Source organism: Gorilla gorilla, chromosome 3, assembly GCF_029281585.2.
Source record: "Gorilla gorilla gorilla isolate KB3781 chromosome 3, NHGRI_mGorGor1-v2.1_pri, whole genome shotgun sequence".
NCBI lineage: Eukaryota > Metazoa > Chordata > Mammalia > Primates > Hominidae > Gorilla > Gorilla gorilla.
In genome coordinates this window covers 68482755-68503034 of record NC_073227.2, presented here as the reverse complement: position 1 = coordinate 68503034, position 20280 = coordinate 68482755, and positions in this window count along the sequence as shown.

Here is a 20280-nt window from a genome sequence, read left to right as displayed (position 1 = left end):
ATTTCACAACAGATGTGCAAAAGTCATTGGTATTCTAGTTAACATTAACTGCATTCTACAGATAATTTGTTCGGTGCTCTGCTTAACAGTACAAATGGCGATCACATACAGATGCTCACCACTTCCCTGTAGCTCAACAGGATGCAAGTGTGATATGTGTACATCTGAGCATTTCTCTCCTGAACAGTAAGTACTGATTTTTTCAAACATGTGCCCAGTTAATATAGTGCATGGGCAGAATTTGATTAAGTAAAGTGTTAATTAACCCTTGATGTGCATTTCCAATTAGCAGTGAACTACAGTGTAATCGAGAGTAGCATTCATTTTTGTCTTTCTAATGGATGTTATTTGGGTTATGATATGTGAATATCAGTTTTTTTTCCTTTTTGCCACAACATTCTTCTCATGGTGGTGGCAGACAGCAATGGCAACGGCAAGGACAGTTTTATTAGACTAGTCCAAGCTTCTGTTCGCATCATGTCTGCTAATAATTCATTGGCCAAGACATGACATATGGCTAGGCTCAAGGGAGGGTAATTATTTCAATCATCTTATACCTACCATGGAAAAGCATTGAAATGTTATGTGGCAGAGTGTGTGAAGACAAGAAAAGGTAAATTATTGGGTTGATAAGTGTAAACTAGCACAGTCTTCACCACCAGCCATAATTATTCAAGAATTTCTAGTATGTGAAATGTTTCAGCTTTATTTCACCAACCCCTCTCCAGCCAAATACCCGGTTATAATATCAGTCTCACGGGATCCAAAGTTGTATAATCTTAAACAGGTTTCAATATGGGTTCTTGATCTAGATAACTATAAAATAAAAAGATAAATCATCTGCCCTTAAACACTCAAATTAATTGGCCTCAGCAATATTTCTGGTTAAACCCAGCCACTATGTTGTGAGGAGACCAAGACCAGAATGTCTTAAAAATGTTATGCTCAACAGGTAAAGTTAAAGTTCCCACCAACATCTATCACCAGACATCTTTCTTGAACAAACTTCAGATAATTGTAGCCCCTACCCTTCAAGTTCCTTAGCAGAAGTGCCAGAGATCACTCAGTAGAAAGAAACCATTTCCACTGTTTCCGATTCAAATTCATGACTCAACGAAATCCATGAACATGATAAATATCTATTTTGGGTCATTCATTCAGGGAAAGAGTAACTACAATAAGCACTTTCATTTGAATAAGAAAAAAGAGGAGGCACCATGGCAGTCACTTGTCTGTATCAATTCTAAAATCTCTCCAGGGAAAATATTGCCAGCAGAACATATTGGAATGAGATATGTTCTTTGATTAAGCCTTGGTTCCATAAACTGAGAATGACCCAGCCCCTTTAGGTGTTGCTTTTGCTATGGCAACTATCTTTTTTATTGTTGTTTTTTGGTGTTTTTGTTTTGTTTTGGTTTTCAGTAGCTATTGAAATTTTATTTATGTTACAAGTGTGACTATCTTAAAAACTTCATGGCTTTTCTGTGCAGCAGATTTGAGTTCATTGTGTGCACCAAAAGTTACACCCCAATTGTGCACATATTCATTATGTGCACCAAAAGTTACACTCCAGTTGCCTACCTGTTTAGACTTATGGTTACTGGTATCTTTTTTTCTTTATATATATATATTTTTTATTATACTTTAAGTTCTAGGGTACATGTGCACAACGTGCGGGTTTGTTACGTATGTATACATGTGCCATGTTGGTGTGCTGCAACCATTAACTCGTCATTTACATTAGGTATATCTCCTAATGCTATCCCTCTCCCCTTCCCCCACCCCACAACAGGCCCCAGTGTGTGATGTTCCCCTTCCTGTGTCCATGTGTTCTCATTGTTCGATTCCCACCTATGAGTGAGAACATGCGGTGTTTGGTTTTTTGTCCTTGCAATAGTTTGCTGAGAATGATGGTTTCTAGCTTCATCCATGTCCCTATAAAGGACATGAACTCATCATTTTTTATAGTATTCCATGGTGTATATGTGCCACATATTCTTAATCCAGTCTATCATTGTTGGACATTTGGGTTGGTTCCAAGTCTTTGCTATTGTGAATAGTGCCGCAATAAACATATGTGTGCATGTGTCTTTATAGCAGCATGATTTATAGTCCTTTGGGTATATACTCACTAATGGGATGGCTGGATCAAATGGTATTTCTAGTTCTAGATCCCTGAGGAATTGCCACACTGACTTCCACAATGGTTGAACTAGTTCACAGTCCCACCAACAGTGTAAAATTGTTCCTATTTCTCCACATCCTCTCCAGCACCTGTTGTTTCCTATTGTTTCATGACTTTTTAATGGTCGCCAGTTAGAAAACTGGTGTGAGATGATATCTCATTGTGGTTTTGATTTGCATTTCTCTGATAGCCAGTGATGACGAGCATTTTTTCATGTGTCTTTTGGCTGCATAAATGTCTTCTTTTGAGAAGTGTCTGTTCATATCCTTCACCCACTTTTTGATGGGGTTGTTTGATTTTTTCTTGTAAATTTGTTTGAGTGCTTTGTAGATTCTGGATATTAGCCCTTTGTCAGATGAGTAGATTGCAAAAATTTTCTCCCATTTTGTAGGTTGCCTGTTCACTCTGATGGTAGTTTTTTTTGCTGTGCAGAAGCTCTTTAGTTTGATTAGGTCCCATTTGTCAATTTTGGTTTTTGTTGCCATTGCTTTTTGTGTTTTAGACATGAAGTCCTTGCCCATGCCTATGTCGTGAATGGTAATGCATAGGTTTTCTTCTAGGGTTTTTATGGTTTCAGGTCTAAGCTGGTATCTTTACAGGTCAGGTTGTTGTGATACAACCCCTTTAGGATTCCTAGGAGTCCATTTTTCCAGCTGAGGAGATCTACTTGGCAGCTTTAATTCTTCAATTTTTGTCTTAACGAAGCATCTCACAAAGCCTTGATTCAGTCTTTGAATTAAAGCAATGTATTAATATGAGAATCTTTTACTTGTTTGAGAGGCTGAAGCTGAGAATAATTTTTATTTTCCAAACTAGCAATTTTCAGCACACCTAAGCTCTCCACCTGCCAGCTAAATGCTGCTTGGAAACCGTGCAGTGCTTTATCCTGCATTTTTCTTTTAGAAAATTACCATGAACAGCCAAATGCAACCAAAAGATGTTTTTAATACTTTTCTTGAAGATCTCTTCAGTCAAGCCCCAAAGTTTATTAGGTATATTTTCCAATTTTTGCACTACTTGTGACAGTTTTAATAAATGCGACATAACTTCATAACACAAGTTATAAAACTTTAATTTTCCTGTAGCAGTCTTCTCCCAATTTTTCCAGCCTCCTCTGATGGTATTTTTACTGCCTGTCTCCTGGTCCCCAAATCAATGGATTATATTTTTGTTACAGCAGCATTCTATGTTCAGTACACATTTTTTCACTATCTGCCTCTGGCCTTAATAATGATGTGAAACAAGCAACAACAGAACTTTTGTGGCAAATAACTGTGAGAACTTATTGCTCATATGGTTGGAGTGGTCCTAGCAGCAACTCTGTTTATCATGCTTGGAGGTTACGTGGTTATCAGGTGATCTAATATGGCCCCACCTGGGAAAACTCAGAAACATCAGCTGTTCATGTGTCTCTTATCCTGTGTCAGGCTATCTTTGAAATGCCTTTCATGATAGTAGTAAAGGGAAAATGTGAGAATGAGCCCAGTTGTATAAGTTAACTTCAATCTTTTATTTGCATTACATTTTTTAACATCTCATTGGCCAAATCAATACATGGCTGAATGCAGGGATAGAAATTGTGTCTGCCCCAACCCCATGGGAGGGGATTGCAAATTTATATGACAAAGCATGTGGATACAAGAAAGGGCAAAGCATTGTGACGGTCTTTGCAAAGTGTCGATTCTAGATCTTCTGACTCCAAACTTCGAAGCCTTATGAACAAGACCAAATAAACATTGTCAGCTGGTTTCGTTTAGATTGTGTTTGATATGTCTAACTATTTCACTTTAAATTTTGCAGTGCTTATAACTTATTTTGTATATTTAAAAATACTGATTAAAGGAAAAATTTCTTTGTGAGGACAACACTCTTTATATGTCTTAGTTAACGGATGAGGAAACCTCAGCAGAGGGTTTAAGACACTTGCTAAATTTCCTTCTCTTCAGAGACAGTTAATGGTGTTTAGATTGGTTCCATTTGTCAATGGAAACATTTGTTTCTGCAATTAAGCCTTATTAAATAGCAGAAAAGTTTACTTTATTGGGTGTAACTTTTTTTCTTCTGTGTTTTACAGCTATATTTTATTTCCTTATATATTAAATATTTGAATAAATTTTTCCTAATCATGACACAGCCAGATTATATTTTTTCAATACTATAAAAGGGTTAAATATATTTCCGTATGTGCAATGCATGATTGAATAAACATTGATCAATCAGGATTTTCCTGAAGAATAAATAAAATTGTCATGGATAACTGTTAGTAATTATGTAGAAGTCCAGAATAATCACCAGTTGTTACCAAAGCTGTCACATAAGAAACCACACCTCTGACATAAAAGTACACCTTATTTCCTTTAAACACAGAGTAACTGAATTTTATGGGAAACTTTTACTCTTCTGTGGTCCTTTATTGCCCAAAGTGATCACTAAGAAAAATTAATTAATATTCAAGGACAGGAATATGATATTTTTGTGACTTTCAATCCCAAGAGCAAAACCCAATTGTAGCTATAGGTTTTTCTCTGCAGCAATGAACCAGTGTATAATCAATTTGTGTTAGTCTAACACTGTATATCAAGATGGTAAGTCTTGCTGGGCCTGTGCATTTGTTTCCTGTCTGAGCTCATATCAGGTTGCATATCTTTTAAGTCTAAGAGATGAGGCACAAACTGGGGTCTCAATGGTTATAAAACACTTCTTTGTGTTTGACCTCAGTCATCTTTTAACAATCCCTCAGTGATAAACATTTATTTTAATCAATAGCTTCCATCTAGGTAAAACAACTTAATCATTAAAATTTCTGATACTTTAAATGAATTAATATTAATAATAGGAAATACATTTGCCCGGTGTTTTCAGTTCTCTCTTTTTCTTTCCTTCTCTTTCTTTCTTTCCTTCTTTCTTAATTGCTCTTTATCTGTTGCTCTCTTTTATTTTTCTCTTTGTTGTATTGTCAAGAATAGATTTTCCTTGGATTATGGAGACTTTTGGGTATTGAAAAATGTTTCCTGTGATCTTAATCCAAAGAAATTAGGCTTTTAAAATATTTTTAAAAATTGAAAATACAATATACAAACTTATAATTTCAAGCCTGAGTTTTGCACTATATGCACTGATTGAAATGTTTTTCTGATTTTTTCAAAAGTTTTTTATTGTGTAGTTTTATTTTTATGATTACTAACCCACTTTTTGGGTAGTATGCAAGAAAAAAATATGGTATGTTGGAAAGTTTCTGCTAACTTGGAGCTAGAAATTCTGGCTCTGTAACGTTGCAGGCATCATTTAAGTCTCAGGTTCTTCGTGTCTTAAATTTGAATAACAGTAATAATACCTCCTTTCTCTACTCCAACAATGGTTCATGAGGATAAAATAAATCACTAATGTGTGACTATCTTCTGGGTATTATAAATCTTTCCACAAATGCAGAGGCATGAGTTATAGAAAACAGATATATTTCTCTTATGATTTTTAAAGAAAATACTATAGTAAGATTTTAAAAATCACTCTCTATCGCTCTGTTGAGATAGGGTGCACCTTACATACCCACTTTCCTTTCTGAGGTCATGGGTCATACTAAACTAGGATTTAAAAATAATATTTGTTTGGTCCTCGTAAAGTGGCAGAAATCCTTTTAACAATAGCATGTGCCAGGATTTTGTTAAAGAAGTAAGAATTATTATTAGAAAAAAAAGGTTTGTCTGTCTTGTAAGTACTTTGAGTCAACTTCAGGCTAGACAGAGGTATTCTCTGTGTTATTTCAGTCTAAGAAGCCTCTGATTCTACCCAGCTCCCATCTTGTTTATCATCACGATGACAGAAGGAAAAACCCAGCATACTGGAATAATTTGTATCTAGGTTTGAGGCCTAGAGAAGAAAAAAACAAAAACAAAACAAAAACAAAAAACAGGACTCCATGAGGAGGTAGATGAATTAAAATGCTAAAATAATCAAGATGAGAAGACAAAAAAGAGAGTTGGAGAGATTCTGTGTGATTAACACAGATTGAGTCAGTATAAACTGATTTGGCACTGGAGGGTAAAAGTAAAAACTCTTTTGTTTTACACTCTAAACTCATGTGTTTAATAATACAATAATAACACTTTTCAGAAATGAATTATTCCTTGCTGCATATACAAAGGCATAGCCAGGAGGCCACAATGTTTACTCTGAAATCAGAAATATACAAGTCTCCAATCCTTTCCTCTTTTCACCAAGGGCCCAATGAAGCAATAATATGTATTCTAATCAACCAATTTACAAAGATATGATAAAGCAGCTCTATCCTTATGTTAATGAAGGTGTTGTTTACCATTTATTGAATGCCTGCCAGGTACCAGGCAATGAACCGAGGAAATAAATTACGGTTGACATTATACAGTGACTTTGATTAAAAAAAGGTGAAATACAATTTATAAACAGAAATTAGAAAAAAATAAATCATGGTATGCTATATTAAGGAACATTCTTACTCTTTTACCACAACCACTTGCCCCAAACACACAGACACACATTTTCACATTTTGAAATCTGAAATTTAAAATATTTTCTGTGTATTCTAATATATTCTTTTTGTTTAGAGAAAAATTAATAGATACTAAAATGCAGTATTTATATGGAAATAAAAAAGAACTAGTTAAAAATTTTGTCAAAGAGTAAAGTGCAATGAATCACTCTATCAAATTTTGAGATTTATTATATGACTACCATAATCAAGTCTGTGTGCTATTGATGAAGAAAGTATCTCATGAATTAATGGACAAAATAGAAAATCAACAAATACACCATCTAAGAGGAGACAATTGGTTTTTGACAAAGATGCAGAAGACATCCAACAGTGAAAAAATATTATTTTCAACAGATGGTGCTAGAAAATGAAATATTCATCAGGAAAAATCATTAAAACCTCAACCTAAATCTCCCATCTTGTATTAAAATTTATTGAAACTGAAACATGGACTTAGATGGAAAATGTAAAACTATAAAACTGTTAGAAGAAAACATAGTAAAATGTCTTCAGGACCTAAAATTTGATGACGAATTCTTAGACATAACACAAAAAGCATGATCCATGAAAGAAAACCAATTTGTATTCCAGAAAAACCAAACAATGCAATTAGAAAATGGCCAAATTCATTTCACCAAAGAGAATATACAGATGAAAAATACATGAAAAATTACTGAACATCATTAAATATTTGGGAAATGCAAATCAAAATCATAGTGACATATTACTTTACAACAATTAGGATGCTTATCACAAAAAAACAGAAAATAACAAATGTTGGTGTGAATGTGGAGAAATCAGAACACTCAGTCATTGCTGATGGGATTGAAAAAGGGTGCAGCCACTTTGGAAGACAGTTTGGCAGTGTTTTATACAACTAAGCATACTCTTAACATATGATGCAGCAATCGCTCTTCTTGGTATTTACCCAATTGGGTTGAAAACTAATGTCCACACGTAAATCTTCACGCAAATGTTTATAGAAGTTTTGTTCATAATTGCCAAAACTTGGAAGCAACTAAGATGTCCTTCAGTGAGTGAATGGATAAACAGTAGCATAACATAGGATGAAATATCATTCAGTGTTAAAAAGAAATTATCTAATAAGCCATGGCAACACATAGAAGAAACTTAAATGCACATTGCTAAGTCAAGGAAGCCAATCTGAAAACTTTACATTTTGAGATTTCAACCATATGACATTCTTTATGGAAAAGGCAAAACTATGGAGACAGCAAAAGGATCAGTGGTGGTCAGGGATTAGGAGGGAGGGAGGAATGAATAGGCAGAGCACAGAGGATTTTTAGGGCAAATGAAACTATTTCATATGATACTATAAAGGTGGATACATGCCATTTTATGTTTATCAACCCCCAAAGAATGTACAAATTATAGAGTGAACTCTAATATATACATACAACTGACTTTATTAATTATGTCAATACTGATTCATAAATTATAACAAATGTATCCCACTGATGCAAGATATTAATAATAAGAGAAACAGTGTACGGTGCAGGGAGAGGAGGGATTATAGGGGAACTCTATACTTCTTGTTATAGAAAAAGGGCCTATTAATTTTTAAAAAGTAAATATTAATAACAAAAAAGGAAAACAAAATCATATGCATTCTCAATAAAATACCACTTCACAAGCACTAGGATGGCTATACTCAAAAAGATAGATTACAAGTGTTTGTGAGGATTTAGAAAAATTGGAAGCAATGCCAGTTGTCTTAGCTGGAGCTACTAAAATAAAATGCCTTTAACTGAATAATTTAAACAACAAACACATATTTCTCAAAGTTTTGGAGGTATAGAAGTCTGAGATCAGGATGCTAGCAGGGTTGGGTGTTCAGTGAAAGCCCTCTTCTGGGTTTACGGACAGCAGTCTTCTTTCTGTGACACACATCGTGGAAAGAGTGCTAGCTCTGGACTCTTCTTACTGAGATACTAAACATCATTCATGAGTACTCCAAACTCAGGACTTAATTAATCCCCAAAGGCCCCAAATATTATCACAGGGTTTCAACATATGAATTTTTGGAGAACACAGTGAGACCTACCACTACGCTGGTGGAAAAGGAAAATGCTGCAACCACTTTTGAAAACAGTTTTGCAGATCATCAAGAGGCTAAACATAGAGTTGCCATATGACCCATAAATCCCACTACTTTACTTATTTAAGAGAAATAAAAATATACATTTACACAGAAGCTTGTACACAAATGTTCAGACCAGCATTATTCATAATAGCCTCAAAGTGAAACTAGCCCAACTGTTTATCAACTGATGGATAAATGAAACATTGTATATCCATACAATTGAATGCTATTTTTCAATAAAAAGAAATAAATTACTGATACATGCTGCAATATGAAATCAACCTTGAACATATTTTGCAAAGTGAAAGAATCTAGTCACAAAAGACCACATATTGTCAGATTTCATTTATATTAAATATCCGTAATAGCCAGATCAATAGAGACAGAACAGAGATGAGCAGTTTTCTGAGTCAGAGGTCTGGGGAAGAGTGTGAATAGGAAATGAATGATAATGTGTATGGAGTTTCTTATTGGGTTAATGGAATATTTCTACAATTAGATTTCAGTGATGATTTTATAACTGTGAATATACTACAAGTCATAAAATGTGTTAAACTGGTGAATTTTATGGTTTGTGAGTTGTATTTTAATCAAGGTGTTTAAAAAGGAGTCAAAATACCCACCAGAGCCAATAAAATATTGAAGGAGAAAAACAGAGTCAAAGGACTGATACCACTTGATTTTAAAACTTACATGAGATTTTTTAAGCATTATTTTCATTTTCTTGTCTATTTTTGTTAATAAAAATGGCATATTGTACCAGTGGCTCTGAGAGAAAAACAAAAATGTCTTATTCATAGTATATTTCTATACTGGATTCTTCCTATTTTAAATTATCAACAATTCTGATATTTTCAGCAATATGACATTTATATATTAGATACTTGACAATTGTTATGACAGCCATTACATGGCCTACTTTCTTAAACTCAGAGCAGTAAGAGGAAAAAAAGACAAAAAAGAAATTCTCTTTTCGTGAGAATTCATCTTTTCAAACTGGAAGTGTCCATACACACGCACACACACACACACACACACACACACACACACACGTATTTATAAATCATATAAAATACCTTTGAGTATTTCTTAAGTAGAAAAAAAGAGAAAGGAGGAAAGAAAGTACTAATTATCTACCTTTTCTAGTCTCCATCTCACCTTCTGATAGTAGATACAATATAAAAACAAAAGCTTGCTCTGGCAATAGCATGGGAAGCTGTGACATCACTTTTTTATTAATGTTGTGTGAACCTTGGAAAATGATAAATACATCTTTGGTTAGTACCATGAAAACCATCAGAGCTTTAAAAACAGATATTATTCATGTAATTACTTGTTCAAGACTTGCTAATGTCCATAGGAAAATGTAGACCTTACCTTTCTTTGGCCTTTTGTGCTAAAAACCTTGTTTCTTTTATATATTTGCTGAATAGTTTATGTATTTTCAGAATGCAGGTGCTTTAAAATGATTGCAGGTTAAACAATGAAATTAGGGGGATCATCACTTTTAATTTTGCTGGGATATGAGATCTTCATTGAATGCTTGGCTTGCTCGAAGATTCCATTTACATTATTGTTAGGAAGAACTTTGTATTATTAATGGTTCTCTGGAGAAGTGGAAACAACAGAATGTGTATGTGTGTGTGTCTGTGTGTGTGTGTATTTACTATAAGGAATTGGTTCACAAGTTCAGACCTAGGAGAGCCACTGGTATAGTTCCAGCCTATGTCTGAATCCAAAGGCAGAAGACAGATGTCTGAACTCAGTGAAAATCAATCAGTCAGAAAGAATTCTTTCTCACTTTGCCATTTATTCTATTCAGGACTTCAAGAGATTGGATGAGGCCCACACACATTGGGTGAGGGCAATTTGTTGCACTCAGTCTGCTGATAGAAATATTAATCTCATCCAGAAATGCTTTCACAGACACACCCATAAATAATGTTTCACCAAATATCTGGGTATTATAGAGCCAATTAAGTTGACACAAAGTTAACCATCACAGACTTATTTACTCTGCAATAGTCACTGGGCTTGCTTGCTTTTTTTTTTTCTTCTGCAAACAGAATAATAGAAAATCAAAACAGGATGGATTTCTCTTTATTAAAAGTCTCCAGAAATCCATCTTTTCTCATTTTTTTCACCAGTCTTATGAACCAAAAAAAGCAACTCAAAGAAAAATCACTGTGCTATCCAAAATGTAGTATTTACTCCTTTTCCCCCAATTTGCTTTCCCTGACACCAACTAAATTCGATATCTATTTCTCCATTTAGCCTCCATAGAAGCACAGATCACCGTGGTACCCAGTAACTCCAGAAAATCCACTGGTAAGTACAGATACATCAGGAAATAATAGAAGCTGTTTCTATATTATACAATTAAAGTCACCAGTGATTAATTTTCTTACTAACCAATGAGCGTAAACATAGTATCAGAAAAGAGACAATAGCAGCAGTTATACCTGTCATAAGCAACCATATGAAACTGCTGTCTTTAAATAGTAAACTTTTTTCTTTTTTTTTTTTTTTGAAACGGAGTCTCACTCTCTCACCCAGGCTGTAATGCAGTGATACGACCTCAGCTCACTGCAACCTCTGCCTCACAGGTTCAAGTGATTCTCCTGCCTCCGCCTCCCAAGTAGCTGGGATTACAGGCATGCAGCACCGCGTCTGAGTAATTTTTGTATTTTTGGTAGAGATGGGGTTTTGCCATGTTGGCCAGGCTTGTCTTAAATTCCTGACCTCAAGCGATCCACCCACCTTGGCCTCCCAAAGTGCTGGGAAAAATTGTAAACTTGTTTTAGTCCGTTCGTGCATTGCTATAAAGAAATACCTGAAACTGGGTGATTTATTTATTTTTTAAAGAAGAGGTTTAACTGGCTCGTGATTTTACAAGCTGTACAGGAAGCATGATGCTGGCATCTGCTCAGCTTCTGGGGAGACATCAGGAAAGTTACAATCATGACGGAAGACAAAGGGGGAGCAGCTCTCCACATACCCTGAGAAGGCACAAGAGAGTAGGGAGGTGACCCACACTTTTAAACAAGCAGATCTCACAAGAATTCACTATCATGACAACAACAGCAAGGGGGATGGTGCTAAACCATGAGAAACTGCCCCCATAATCCAATCACCTCCCACCAGGCCCCACCTCCAACACTGGGGATTACAACTGAACATGAGATTTGGACTGGGATACAGATCCAAACCATATAAAAACTGTATTTATTTAAACATTTAATTGTGTCATTTATTGAACACTCATTAGTGAAACACTGGCTAAATTCAAAGTATTGCAAAGTCTTTCCAGGTAACATAAAGATGAATAAAATATTCTACCTTAGATTTTAGCAGGAAAGATATGCAGGAAAATACCTAGCAATAGGGTTTAAACCTAAATAGCCATGCATCTATCCAATGTGAAGAATTAGGTAATTGACAGATTCAAGTAATTTTTAGAAGTCCAGGCAGGTAGCACTAAAAAGGCCTGAAAATGGCAATAAAGCTTTGGCCATAGTTATCTGAACCAGGAAAATATGTCCAGTCTCTGACTGAGACTGAAAAAAGCAAAGAGAACAATGAAGAAATAGGTCAATTACCACAAGTGGAATTTCAGAATGGAACTCTATTTAGAAGAATTGGAGCACATCATGTGAGAAACCAGACATTTAGAATAAGGTCAGAACCCATTCAAGAGAAATACGGCACTTTATTGGGATCAGATTAACATCAAGGGCAACTGATGCTTAGTCAAAAATGTTGCCAAATTTAAAGGATTGTAGATATTACTCATTTCAGTTCAGATTTGATTTGGGATTTTGGATGCTTTACTGAAGCTTCTAGTGACAGAGTAACAAGTTACAGAAATCAAGGTCCCCAGCTTCGAGAAGCTGAAGTTTTACATCTTTTTCTTTCTTTTGTTTTATCATAGATTTTCTTCAGGCATAGATGATAAAAGGCACAGGTTTTATAGTTAAATGAGCTAGGATCAACACTTTTTGTCACTAAATGGGTGATATTATGTGAATCATTTAAGCTTCTCATCATTAGTTCCTTTACCTTTAAATGCTTACATGGTAAATTGATTGCATTGAAGGTCTTAATTTTTCACTTTTCCTATTGTGGGTGGAACATTTTGGCACACTCATTGGCTCTAGAAATAACTATGTGATATGGTTTGATAAATGGAATTTTACCAAACATAATGCATAATAGAGTTTTTCAGTTATTTATTGCTGTATAAGAAATCACTTCTAAAATTAGTGACTAAAACAAAAACTATTTCATTTTTCCACAGTTTTGTGGGTCACAAACTTGGACTTGGCTCAGCTGCAGTTCTCTGCCAGTCTTGCCTGACATGGCTTATGCAGATGCATTTATCTGGCCGTTGGATTTAGGGACTGGTTTTTCTAGTAGTTCTCAGCATGGTGGCTGGTCTTTGGCTGGGCTCCAAGAGGTCTCATACTCCAGTAGGCCTTATGGAGTTTCCTCACATAGTAATACAACTTTCCAAGAAGATGAAAGCAGAAGATGCAATGCCACATGAGGCCTATGCTCACTTGGCCAAATTGTATAGGTCAAAGCAAATCACATGGCCACCCCAGATTCAATAAATGTGTAAACAGACACAATACAAAGAAGCATATATAAAGAGATGGGAGAAATAATTGTGGCTTTCTTTATAAACGATAAGACATACAAAGTGTGAAAAGTACTTGAATATTGGGTCTGGCCCTCTTGTTACTTTGGTTTAACTGCTATTACGCCCCCCAGCTAGCCTGCTGGAGGATGAGACACATGGAACAGAGCTATATGACTATATAAGCCCGTTCTCACATTGCTGTAAAGAACTGCCCAACACTGGGTAGTTTGTAAAGAAAAGAGATTTAATTGACTCACAGTTCCACATGGCTAGGAAGGCCTCAGGAAACTTGCAATCATGGTGGAAGGGGAAGCAGGCGTGTCTTACATGGCAGCAGGTGAGAGAGCGTGAAAGGGGAAGAGTCCCTTATAAAACCATCAGATCTTGTGAGAACTCACTTGTTATCATGAGATCAGCATGGAGGAAACGGCTCCCATTATCCAATCACCCCCCACCAGTGTACTCCCTTGACACATGGGGATTATAGTGATTACAATTCAAGATGAAATTTGGGTGGGGACACAGTGCCAAGGCATATAAATGACATATCATTCCTACACTAGACTAGTTAGGAATCAGCTGACCTCCAGACATGAATGAGTCCAGCCAAGACCAACTAGCTAACACACAGCTGACTACAGATGCGTGAGGGAATCCAGTCAAGATCTCAGAATCACCAGTTTGACTCAAAGACTTATGAGCAATAAGCATTTGTTTTGCTTAAGCCACAAAATTTTAGGATATTTTAATAAAGGTAGATTTTCAGAGGAGTTTTTTTGTGCAGATATAGGAGTGTGTGTGTGTGGAGGGGTGCATGTATATGTGCATGTGCGTAATAAATGTGATAAAGGCTCTGTATAGTGCCCAGCATACAGGATGGTCAACAAGTGTCCACCAAATGGATAGATACAGATGCTAATGAATATTAGCAGATATCACAAAATTTTCCTTAAGAATCTGTGGCATTAGGGTGTCCCATAAAACCCAACTTTGGATAATTGTAGATACATTTCTTTTTAAGTAAATTTTCTTTGGTGGATTAACTATGTATTTGAACTAAGACTGATTACTTATATTATTTTACAACATACATCAGTGGGTTTCTCTGGGGAAGCCAGAAAAGCAGTGTGCTTTATGAGGCTGCTTTGACCGAGAACAACCTACTCAATGTTATCAAAGCTTTATGTTAAATGATTAGAAAACATGGATCAAAAAGTGACCTGCTTTGTTTGATCACTTTCATGATTAATACAAAGTGATTTGATCTAATGCAAAACTGATCACTTTTTTCATTAATCATGAGAGTGATCTTTGCGTTAATCATGAACAAGTGATCTAAATCTCTGTTCAGTTAAGCTGCAGCAGTTACTATTACATTTTAGAGTGAGATTGTTTTCCTCTAGAAGCTTTGTGTCAAGATAGGATTTCATCATACAAGAAGAATATATCAAACACCCTCTTCTATGAGAGACTACTCCCAAACAGTACATAAAGAGGTAAAATTTGCTTTGGTTTCGGTGGACTGAATTCTAGCTAGTGTGTTTGCACATAGAATTTGTCTAGAAGGCAGCCTTAAAGTCTAACTAGGCATAATTTTACCATGTTTTAATGCATCATATGTTTAGGGCATTGTTTTTCAAATCTTTTATGTTTTCCACTTAGTTTTCAGAAAGAGAGAGAGAAATGTTTGTCAGTTGAAAAGAACTTACATGTAAAATAATTGAAAGATCTCATTCTGAAGCCCCTTAATTATTCTAATCTTGTTTTTATTGTTAACTGAAGAATGACAAGGTTCATGAATTTGGAAAGGAGAGCTTTATTTCTCATAAAAGGTTGCAGCTCTCAGGGTGGACATTTTGACAGGCTAGGAAGCATAATCTCTGACTAGAAGTCAAAAACAGACACTTCAGGGGAGGGGAAAAGGGAACAAGAATTTTTACTGAACAGAATGGCCAAATATACATATTCAATAAGCTATACGAGGAGTCATGGATATTTATGAGGAGAAATGTGTGCATGTGCAATTGAGATTTATGCCCCTCCATGAGTCCCATGTACAAAAAATTGCCACTTTAGCATAATTCTAGGGTGAACGTTTTGGCCCTCTGACATCAAAAGGTGAAGCAAGGACACAAAATACTTTACTGTGCATTCTCCATAGACTGGACAGAACCAGTGCGTGGTTGGTGGTCTCTTATTAGGCAAGAAAGAAGGGGCAGCATCAGGTGGTTGGTTGATATCAGTGGTGGAATCTTTTGAAAGAGTTTGTTTCTGTTAAGCCCTTAGGGAAGAAAGCATAATTATGGTTAGTGAGGGAGGGGAATAATAAGGTTTGTCTGACCATCCCCCATTCTATCATGGCTGAAAACTCAGTTTTCAAGGTTACTGGGTGGTCCCCTTGACCAAGAGAAGGTTTCCTCAGACAGTTGGGGCACTTAGACTTTTATTTTTAGGTTACAGTCTCCCCTTTTAGGCCAAAATCTGTCAGAGGCAGCATCAGTGGCCAAAGTTTTACTTTGTTCCATATTGTTGCTGGGGTGGTGTGGCTACCTGCCCCAGGTTCACTGTGTCCCTCAGTGGGACCCCTATGGCCAAGGGACTTAGAGCCAAAAGACTTAACAACCAGTTTAAACATTCTAGGCCAGACAGGAATGAAGGTGGGCAGGCACCCATCAACCCTTAATACCTTTTAAGCAACACAGCCAAAAACCAAATCTAAAAAGCAAGATTACAAAACTGACTTATCCATAAGTTCTACATGTTAAGTTACTTTAATCTTGGTTTTAGTTACAGACTTGCAGCAATAAACTATACAAAACATAAACGTTTTGCTAAAACCATTTAAGTGAAGGAATCTAGAGACTTTTATTGTGTCATAATCTTTTTGTGATTTCTTTTTTAATCTGTTCTAAGGTGGCCCAAAATTTCTTATATCTCCATTTATATAAACCCCATAACTGGTAACAACTATACCCAGAAGGTTCTGTCACCAGATACCTTTTTATCCTTTCAGTAATTTTTTATGGTTGGGATGGAAAAAAAGCAGCCCCATAGTGGCCTAGCAGGCAAAGTCTCTCAGTTTATCAGCTTTTTTAGGCATATGTGTGCTCATCCTTGATTAAGAAAGTCTGAACTAATTCTGTCCCTTGACACTGGCCCTTACAACCTCATGCACTCTTCTGCAATAGTCTCTGGGCCTAGAGGGAGGGTGCTTCTGTAATTTTAACAGCAGGATGTTGGTAATAAAAACCAGATCAGACCCAACGAGATTCCAAATGAGGAAAATTCAAAAACCTTGACAAGTCATCTCTAGCCTTTGAAATATCATGATTCTGATTTTCTTAGGAAAAGTAAGACAATGAGAGATAAATAACATTAATAAATCGACAATCAAAAGACAATTAGTGTCAGAATGGAAAAAGAAGTTTATGCGATTAGGAAGCTAACTAAAACATCATGAAGAAAATGACAACCTGGTTATTCTTTAGAGGCTTATTGTAGCCAAGACATAATTCATGATTCAATCCACCCTTAAAAACAAAGGTCAGGGCAGAAATTGAGTAATAGGACGGTTTTCCTTTGAACCATAATTTCTGTCTATCTAGTCCCCCTTTCCTACCAAAGAGAAATTATGGTAAGACCAATATGTGTGCAAATAAGTCTTAGGCTTAATTTTGAAGGCTTATAATACATGACCTGATTGAAATATCAAGTACAGAAAGAACTGATTGGCCATATAGGCCCTTTTTAAGTTGGCTTTGCTGGAACTTTACCTGCAAATATGTTATTCTAGTCAAAGCCTTGGTAAAACAACTGTGTCTCCAATTGCGTCTGGTTTCAAAGGAAAACAGATTCTTACTGAACTTATGCCAATAATTATATTGCCATAAAAGAAGAATACTCACGCATAATTTCCAGATTTTGAGGAACTCAGGAAGAGAAACTCTTCCCAAACTCTTATGGACCTCTTTTGGGCACTTCATTTGTACACTACTATCTCCATTAGAGTGATCCAGCACAGGGTGTCCGGATCATTTTATGTCCTTCAGTCATAGGGGTGACTTCAGGTAGCATCCTGTAACCAGATAGTTAATGCCCCTCAAGTGGAAATTCTCTAGTCCAAATTCACAGTAGTTGTCATTGGAAGGCACCGTATTATTCCATTCTCTCATTGCTATAAGAAACTACCTGACGCTGGATAATTTATGAGGAAAAGAGGTTTAATTAACAGTTCCATGGACTGTACAGTAAGCATGGCTAGGGAGGCCTCAGGAAACTTACAATCATGGTGGAAGGTGAAGTGGAAGCAAGCACTTCTTCACACGGTGATGAGAGAGTGAAAGGGAAATTGCTACACACTTTTAACAACCAGATCTCGTGAGAAATAACTGACTATCATGAGAACAGCAAGGCAAAGTCAGCTCCTGTGATCCAACCACCTCCCATCAGGCCACTCCTCCAACATTCAAACCATATCAGGGACTCACAGACTTTGGCCATATGCACCAGTAAACACTCCACAAAGGGCTATCAAGTGGAGAATTTGTCCATACCAGTATTCCAGCTCCCACTCTACAGTCAGTGGACTCAGACACTTTCCTTTCTTTCTTTTTTTCAGTCATGGTCTCATTCCGTCACCCAGGCCGGAGTGCAGTGGCACGATGACAGCTTACTGCAGCTTCAAACTCCTAGGCTCAAGTGATCCTACCACTTCAACCTCCCTAGTAAGTGAGACTACAGGCACAAGCAACAATGTCCCGCTATTTTTTTTTTATTTTGGGTAGAGATGGGGTCTACTATCTTGCCCGGGCTAGTTTCAAAATCCTACGTTCATGTGATCCTCTCACCTTGGCCTCCAAAATTGCTGAGATTACAAATGTGAGCCACTATGCCTGGTGGCTCAGGCACTCTTACTGGTTCTTATTTGGCATATCCAATTAACATTGCTTACCATGCCGACTTACATGTCTTCCTTTTCGTGGAATTGGGTAGAGGAAACATTCCCGAGTCAGATACAGTATCCATTTTCATAAAACATTTAGGTAAAGGAGTCACAACTACTTTACATAAAGCCTGTTTTAAACATTCTAACTTTCATAATCCTATATCTAGCAGTTTTAATTATACCTATTAACTACTATTCTAATTCTTAGTAACCCTGATTTTTAGTGAAAACCCTAGGATTACTTAATTTATCATAACGTGACTTTAAGATTTTTTAATTACTGAAGAGAATTTTGAAACTTGTTTTATTTATCAAAGATTGCCAAAGTCATGTATACTAAAAGGCATTTGAGCTAGTTTCTATTTTTCTGATACAATATTTGATTTAAGCACTGAATTTTTATTTAAGCCAATTCATCAGAGCTCTTTCATATAATTTGGCAGTGAGATCAAAGAGAGAGGGGGAAGGAGTAAGGGAGGGGAGAGGAAAAAGGGGAGGGAGGGACCTGTAGAAAGAAAAAGAGAAAAAGGAGAATGAGAAACAGAAAACTCTTCTCCCTTCTCCCCCAAGGCATTTAATCACCTCTGAGTGTTACTTCAAGTGTTTCTTCCTTTTCAGAGCAAGATCCACCTATTAGCCTTGTATTATGCTGCAGAGGCAAATCTTTGAACAGAAGAGAAATAGATTACTGACATAAGGCAAAAAAAAGTGAATGAAGAGATAAAATAATTTGGATTTTATTGACCAAAATCCAAGCACCCTTAATGTCCAAATCTGCTCTTAGATGACTGGAGTTTAATCTCTTTTGTGACTGTAACAAATATAATAGTGGGCTAGCAGTGACTGATGTTACAGGTATGCAGCCAGATGCACAGAACAGCACGAAATTTATTTCTAAGGAGTTCCACATAATAAATAAACACAGTTGCTATTATCGTTATTACTAATAAGTGACATAAATAGAAAAACATGCTTTCAAATATTCTATCCCAGATAGTAGAGTATTTTTATAAGCAAAATATTAGCTTCACAGATTTGTTGTTCTTGGTTGCTGAAGCAAAGAATTCAGGCAAGGAATCGGAGGAATTTGTTTCTCAACCTGTTCCCATTAATACCTAGTCAGTATTTGATCTTGGGCAAGTGCCCCAACCTCTGAATTTTAGATTTTTTCCAATTTAACTTACTTGCCCTAAAAATATTGCAAACAAGATAACATTTTTATGAAGTAAAAATACTCTATGGAAAGCAGTATAGAGGATAAAGTTTCATTTTTGCCTATACTTATAATAATAATTGGACTTAAAATAATAATTAGGACTCTTTCATCAAGAATAAACTGCCTACTTCATGAGTTCCTATATAAATAAATCTAATATTTTCAGTTGTTGTTCTTCAGAGTCTTTAAATTACATTGTATTTTTTATAAAAATAATATTAATTTCATCACTCATTATTCTTCCTTATATGGGGTTCTCAATATTAGAAGCTTTCTTTCAAAATTTATAATCATTCCTTGATATTATTATCATTTTATAGATAAAATGACCTTGAGTTTAGAAGATTTAATTAACTTGTTTGAAATCATTGAAGAACTAGAAATGTATTCCTATTATGTCAGGTTATATCCAATATGTATGTAGCCCATGGCTACAAGGAGAGCGGAATCTGGTAGCAAAGAAAAGTTCAGATGTAACTGTTACTACAGTTGAAGAGAGATAGTGGTAAACACTATAAAAGTAAAATAGAAAAAAAGTAAAGAAATATTGGAAATAATAGAGATTATCTCTACATATAGGGATCAAGAAGAAGCTAAAATTTGAGAAGGATATTAAAGGGTCTGGAAATATAAAAATGCAGAAGCAGAGAAATATCAATTTGACTAGCAAAGCCTTAATGA